Source organism: Glycine max, chromosome 10 (genome assembly GCF_000004515.6).
Source record: "Glycine max cultivar Williams 82 chromosome 10, Glycine_max_v4.0, whole genome shotgun sequence".
In the NCBI taxonomy this organism is placed as follows: domain Eukaryota; kingdom Viridiplantae; phylum Streptophyta; class Magnoliopsida; order Fabales; family Fabaceae; genus Glycine; species Glycine max.
The window spans coordinates 25185139-25193412 of NC_038246.2; the positions used below are offsets into that span (position 1 = coordinate 25185139).

At 34.1% G+C, this 8274-nt stretch overlaps 1 pseudogene; it reads left to right on the forward strand.

Annotated features, from left to right (window-relative positions):
• Window positions 1–375: 375 nt before the first annotated feature.
• LOC100781492 (heat shock protein 90-2-like) lies at window positions 376–1432 on the forward strand (annotated as a pseudogene).
• Window positions 1433–8274: the final 6842 nt, after the last annotated feature.

The window sequence follows — 8274 nt, forward strand, 5'->3', positions numbered from 1 at the left end:
TTTTCTCAGACTAAAAAAGAAAATTTGTCTATTTTGTGGTGCGCTCTGAGATCTTTGTTCTGACTTTATATGTGGATCATAATTCATAAATGAGAGTCATATGGGTGTTAAAAAAATGTGACCTATGACTAAAGGCTTTGCCTTAAATCCTTATAACCAAATTTAAAGCCCTTCAAGCTAAATCCATACAACTGATTTATACATGTGCAACCTCTTGGAGGGGCCTATGCATCTTTAGAGTAGCAATCAACGGTCAAATATGAGGTTCTAAGGTGGCTGCTGCATGATGCAATTGCCATTTGATTGCATGCAGAACTTGTGCTCATTTTTGGTAATTGGTATTGAATGGTTTTATTGGTTGGACCGTTGAACAACATGGGGCTGGAGATGTTATCAACCATGTTTGGTGGACTTGCAGCTGGTAGCCTGGCTGTTCCTAACAGATCAAATGGTTAGCATAGTTTTGTAATTATCTAAATAGATTTTATACTACGTTGTTGTCTTTTGTCCAACTAGTTTTTATACTGCCCTCCCTGACTAGTGTGACTTCATTGTTTTAATCAGAGCCACCGGAGCAATTGTATGCCACCCAACTTTCTCAGCTGCAAGAGATGAGGTTCTTTGACACGCAAGAGAACATAAGGGCTCTTATTGCTACATCAGGGAACATACATGCAACAGTTCAGCTTGAAGGTCATCTTGAAGAACTTGGTTCAACTCTGCATATCTTGTTGCTTAGAAGGTCATTGTCACAACCAAACACAATGATGATGAACAGTATGTTTGGGAGTCTCAAGCTGGAGGTTCTTTCACTGTCACCAGGGATAACACTGGTGAGGTTCTTGGCAGGGGTACTAAGATCACTCTCTACCTCAAGGAAGATCAGCTTGAGTACCTTGAGGAGCGCCGCTTGAAGGATTTGATCAAGAAGCATTCTGAGTTCATTAGCTACCCAATTTTTCTTTGGATTGAGAAAACTACCGAGAAGGAGATCTCTGATGATGAGGATGAGGAAGAGAAGAAGGATGAGGAGGGTAAGTTGGAGGATGATGACGAAGAGAAGGAGAAGGAAGAAAAAAAGAAAAAGAAGATTAAGGAAGTGTCACATGAATGCTCCTTGGTGAACAAGCACAAGCCCATTTGGATGAGAAAGCCTGAGGAGATCACAAAGGAGGAGTATTCTACTTTCTACAAGACTCTCACCAATGACTGGGAAGAGCATTTGGCTGTCAAGCACTTCTCAGGTGAGGGACAGTTGGAGTTTAAGGCTATCCTCTTTGTTCCTAAGAGGGCACCTTTTGACCTCTTTGACACAAGGAAGAAGCCTAACAATATTAAGCTTTATGTCCGCCGTGTCTTTATGATGGACAATTGTGAGGAGTTGATTCCTGAGTATTTGGGCTTTGTCAAGTGCTTTGTCAAGGGTACCTAGCAATTAGCCAGATCTTTGGCTTCGTAATTCAAGTTGGTTAGCATGTATTAGGTCACCACAGTTTTGCACCTTGCAAATGCTAGAATGTATATACAACAGTACTGCTTGTACTATTTTTAATGTTCTATATATATATATATATATATATGTATGTATATGTATGTATGCTTTTGCTGATAAAAAAAAAGCAATGCACAGGCTTCTCAATCACACCCAAAATACAATACTCAATGCAGAAACTGACACACCAAATGCATAACAGAGAGACATGCATAAATGTAGAAAAGTGACCAAACACAGCTGCCCTATAAATTACTAAACACATGTGATACTGAGCAACCTTGTCCCATTTTCACACTTGTTTGTCTACATTTTTGTTAACTGCTAAGGCTGCAACTTGGATTTCACACACAAAAAAGCCATGCCCAGAAACCAAAACTAGTTCAACAAAAAAGCTAACCTTGGTCTCTTTCAAGTTTCAAGAACAGCACCACCAAGGCCAATAATAGGTTGATCCCTAACTACTAAGTTTTCTTCTTTGATTCGAGTTGATTTAATTCAACATAAAAATAAAAATAAAGGTTGAAAAAGAAGTATGAAAAAAGAAATTTCATATCAAACAAACTCAAATTGTCCAACAAGATGTTGGGAAAATAGTGAAACAAAGTAGATTTCAAACTATAAGGAAAATTATTAACAGGTAAGTTTTAAGAATTGGAATTACTGTCATACAAAATTGGCAATTTCTGAAGCTATGGATTTTAATTCTACTGCCCTAATGCCAAGACATGGTCAACGACAACTACATACACTCAAATGTCATACATACCTATTACTTCCTTCACCCTAAACTTTCTTCACTAATAACAAAAACAATTGGTCAGAAGGGAAACTACATACACTCAAATGTCATACATACACTCAAATGTCATACATACCTATTACCATTCTCTCCCCTGAACAAGTGACATTCCATATTCCACCTTTGCTCTGTCACTTGCCTAACCCATCACTAAAATTGGAGTAAGGAATTATTTTTTTCTTTTTTTGTCTATTCTCCCTTAAAGATTAAAAAATCATTCTTAACTCTTTTTTTTTTTAATTTTAAATTCAAATCCTTTCGAAGAAATTACTCTTATTATCTTCATAATTTTAATTTTTATCTTTGAATCTATATTTTATAAATCTTACTTTAATTAATCCTTTACATCTTTTCTTACTTTGATTTTACCTTTTATATATTAGCTAAACTAAAAAAAAAACCTGTGTAATGCACAAGATTCTTGCTAATTAACATATCCAAATCTTCTATACGGACAAGGTTTATGTATAAGGTGATGCTTTGGTACCATGAAGAAATAGATGTGTCAATTTCAGCAGCTAATGAAAATACTTCAAAAAGAATTTAAAAAAACGCCTAATTTCCTTCTGATTCTCTCCCCTACAATGAGTCTCATACAATGCATACAGAACAGTCAAAACCAGCCATAGAAAAAGTAGAATCCAATCCAACAATACAACCATAGTGTAATGTGTTACTCGTGACTCAACAAATTGAAAATTGTTCCAAGTCAAGTCATTTCCAAATACTACTATTTCTAATTATAATAATAATAACAGTAATAAAAATCCTACCCCTGCTCCCTAACACTAAACCCATCTAAAATAGTAAAATACGTAAATCCTTCATAAGCAGCTACCTAAAACCATCACAAAACACAACACACATATGAACATGACCAAGGTTTTAAAAAACGGTCCACGACCACAATTTTGGCCGCAATGTTAAGGTTTCCGGGGGTGTCCCAGACCACAATTGTAGCCACCACATTTATCTATAGTTTCCCATAATATCAAGAAATGCACGACCTTAACCGCAATTTATTTCAGAAGATGTGTCAGGTACTGACCTGGTTAGTGGAGGTATACCAACCATAAGGCCAAGATACAAGTTGAAAAATATATCTGCCTTAGAAACTATAGTTGATTGAATCTGGGAATGTTAGTATCTTTTGAGCTGAACAATGAAACCATGCATATTTACTAATTCATAGAGGACTGGGTTGTTTGTTTTAACATATCGATTTTTACGCCCATTATATTTAAAAAGTCAGAGTGTGGATGCACTAACTCGTAGGTTTAAGGGGGAAAATAAATATAAATGACAAAGGCTAATCAAGTAAACAAACAGTGAAACAACTAGAGAACAAGTGTTACTATTAAGCAAAGTTTTCCATTTTCCCCTTTAAATGCAAAGGTAACCCCAAATTTTATGCTCACCGATAGCTTAATTAACAACAACATTAAATAGACTATGAAGAAGCTAAACAATAATATATAGTACTTTTAAGGTGGGGGTGGGGGAAATAGAATATTGACATGCATGCATTTAATTTCCTACTAGGATAAAGTAACAAGCTAATTGAAGAATCTATATTCTGTATAGTTATGATTACCATGTAGAAAAGCATCCCTCCCTCCCTCTTGGCTCTCAATAAAATCTGATCATATATCTTCCTCAGTGCTAAAATCCTCTTAATTAAAATTTCCCCTTTTAGTTATAGACAATAAACAACCAAACTTGGCACTTTTGCTGCAGTTGATCTAGAGAATGACTTTTGTTCTCAACAATTTATTTACCGCTAGATATGAAACATGTTGATTACCATGTCGTTTGTTTCTCTTATAAAAAACAGTGAAACAAAAAAAGTTGCCTTATTTTTGTTGAAGTTTCAACCACTTTTTCTAATTGTTCTTTTATCCAATGATTTTCAGTATGCAATACCAACTTACCAATCAACAAGTGAAACTAAGATACACCAACTTACCAACCAACAACAACCCATAAGAAAATTTTTTATTTTTAATAATTTCTAAACGCACAATCAAAATTAATAAACAAAAAGTACCTTGTGCCAGCAATAGATTCAGAAGGTGGTTCAGTCCTTATGGTCTTCAATTTAACCTTCTTGAGTAACTCTTCTAATTGATCTAAGTTCCTCTGAAAAATGTAACAAAATTAATTCAAACCCAGAGATAACGTTGTTCACTGCAGTTTCAAATTTCTGATTTATTACTCTTCTAATCATATCCCCAATCATATAACAATATTTAATTGTTTGTTGTTAAGCACATTACTATTTATTTTCTTTAAATTTATGAAGCTACAAAGTATAAGATTTTTATGATGATATGTTAAAAATAAATTCTGAGTCACTATATGAAAACAAAAAGAATGGTATCAATTGAATAATAACTACAATTAATGACTCTAATTTGTTAGGACTAAGCTCAGACATATTTCTTTCTTCATGTAGGTGTTCAAGCTGGAACCAGATATTATTACAAATGTGGGGATAGTTCTATTCCAGCCATGAGCCAAGAGCATTTCTTTTAGACTTTTCCAAAACCTAGTCCAAATAATTATCCAACTTGAATAGCAGTTCTTGGACTCTTAGTTTCAGTTGAAGCTTAACCATAAGTCTCATACTATTCATCAAACCAAAAAAGTACACAACGCAAATAAAAAAATACATTATTGAACAGTGTCATTCATGTATCAAGAAATAGTTCAGATGGGGCAAGACGAAAATTGTATCCAACCACTTGTGCATTTTTATAATTATAATAATAACCCTTAATCAGTGTGAAGAAGAAAACTAGTACAGTAACGTAGATTCCTTTTGTCATTTGAATCCAACAGGTTATGCATATCTAATAATGGAGGAAAATAATCCAAACCACAAATGCATATCTAATAAATCCAAAAAGTTACGCTCGAAGTGCACCAATCCAGATACGAAAAAGGCGAAACCAAAACAACCAAGAACATAAACTTCCTTAGTACTCTGACTTAAGTAAACCCTTTGGCCTTCAAATCCTTTTCGCATATTCAATGATGACATTGTCAGGGCAACTCAACAAGTCGATAATCACATTTTAAAAGTCTTACTTAAGTAAACCCTTAATACTATAACACCTTCAACCATTACCAAACAAGAACTCAAAAACATCGACATCCTTACCTTCACACTAGCAAGGTGGCGACACCACTCCAAAGGGCACGACTTCGGCTACATGGCGGTGGTGGGAACAATAGCTAGGGAGTCGACTTCAGCTTCCTTTTGCAGAGGTCAGGGAAACACAATGTGAGGGTGGGCACGACGGAGTCGACAGTGGGATGAGTTCAGGCAACAGTGCGCTATAGGTTTTTGGAGGACACGAGAGTGTTCAATCACCGCGAAATAGGAGTATATAAAGTACAAAATTAATGACGGTGTATGAGTAACACCGTCTTTGTATCTGACTATTTCTACGACGGTGTCTATAAATGCACCGTCTTAGATAAGTTCCATCAAAGCTACAAAGGCGGGGTTCAAAGGAAACGTCATTGTATACGAAATGCACCACATAAAAAACTTATATATTTACGTAAATGCCACCGTGTGCACTACTACGTCGGGTTATATAAGACCGACGTAGAATGTGCGTCGTAAAATAGGATTTTTTTAGTAGTGTTGCCATTGTGATATAAACAAAAACAGTTTTTTATAACTGACTTAAATAGTGTGTCGTAAAAAATGGTATTTTTAGTAGTGAAAGATGAATGATTATTATAGTGGCCATGAAATGTGACCCATCAGCCAAGAATTTCAAACACTATTACACTCAACTGTATCAAAACAAATTATTTTCAACACTAAGATTGAATTGTGCCTCAAATTTCAACAGTAGGGAAGCTTTATGTTACCTAAGCTCTGATAGAAACATACCTCACAAATATACTAATTTTCTGCAAAAAGCACAGGTATAGCATTGGTAGGATTTCATTTATTTGAGAAAAAAAAATTGAATTAAAAGGCATGCCATTTATATACGACATTGAAGTATCTCCTTTCCAAGATAATTTAAATGTGTCTTTTCCAGATTATATGAGTCATACGTACGTGCATATCAACAAATTACACTTATTTTGTAGACATACTTTTACATTCTCTAAGTTTCAGAATTAAAGGTTTCTCTTTTCCCTCTCCTTTTTCTTCTTCTTGCTTCTTCTACCTTTCTTCTATCTTCTTAATTTTTGTTGTTTCTATCCCTTCAATGGAGGGCTAAATTCGAGTTCAACTCAAGGATTTCAAGAGTGATGATAAATTTGAGTATCCCTTTCTTAATTTTCGAATTTCTACATGTTCTCTTCACTTTTCTAATTTCAGTTTCTGAATCTAATTTAAGATTATGATCAGATTTTCAAAATTAAGTTAGTGATATGAACCTCTCAAGGTCCAGCTATTTCAAAACATCATTTGCAATAGAGAAAGGCTCATTGACATGGTCAAGTTCCTCTTTGTTCACTTTACCTATTTTTAAGACGATCTGTAAGTAGATTGATATCATTAGGATTAGGATTGATTAATCCAAATGAGGTGATTGATTGGTTGCCAATGTCAATGCTATTTTGTGCCTAAATTCATGATAATTAGGGAATATGATTATGTTTTCAGTTTTCATCAATGAATGTAAGATGATGATATTATGAATTCATATTGGTTTTTCATGATCATAGATTTGTATTTCATTGTTGGAACTGTCATAAGTTTTCCTTCAGATTTGGATCCTCGGGTTGATAATTTTATGAATCTGTTTCTTATTTTCAGCTTGATTGTATCTTTTTCTCTGTTTGAATTTTGCAAATCAACAAAAATCCCCCTTGTATGCTTTATAAATTGTCTTTGAGAAATGAGCTAGGTGGTTATGCCCTATATTGCAAATCTAATTGGGGATCCCAGTGATTTTCATAGCAACCCGGGAATTACTATCAATGACAACTGGTCTTGCCTTCATTATATGAATTGACAAGAGGTACCTCAACCATATAAAAAGACACATGTACAGACCCTAACTAACAGGTGCATTGCTCCAACTCAAAAAATTTACCATATATCCATGTCAAAAGATAGAACCCCTTGTCATATAACTACTATAATATATACTGCAGCCCCTTCAAACATAGAGCTAGATTATATCCTATCATTCTCGTTCATCTAAGATTCTTTATCTAATTATTTTAATTTCCCCTCTGTTTTGTTTACCAGGTTTCCATGGCTGCAAAGAAATCCAGGTCCATTTAAATAGGTGTATACTTAAAGTTAGCATATATAATTGTGCTCATTCCTTTCATAGTCCACTCTAAACATTATAGCATCACTTCTTGTAGTCTTCATACTGAGTTGACATTTTGGTATACACAAAGTATTTCCTCTTTTCTTCTAATATCCATCCTACAATCCTTTCAAACATTCCATTGGATTCATGGAACATTCAATAAAAAAGGAAAAATTCTTCATCTATATATAATTAACTCACATTCAAATTTAGGAAATTCCTGTTTAAAAACAGTATTGTTCCTATATAACCAAATAGACAAAACAGATGCAAACCAAACAATCGGCCAAACCATGTTAGATTTCTTTCCCAATAATCCCTAATTATGCTGTAGAAAAAGCTCTTTAGTCTCCACTAACATCACACTTTGGACCCCAAGCCAACCACAGCAGTAGTTCCAAATGTCATTTTAAAACCTACAAGACGACATCATGTGTCAGTGTTTCTTTCTCCAAATTAAATGATAGAATGAGCATTTGAAATTTATATTGTTTTGGGTAATAGTCATTGTTTTCACTTGGTTTTTATTTAATTTGAGACTTGTTATTTTTCTAATGAATCTTTTATCATGAATAGTACTCCAAAGAGAAGGCAATTTATATTTCATTTTAAAATTTTAATTTCTCTTTTTGATCACATAGACCTTAATAGTTTCTGTATTTAATGTATATTGTCATATA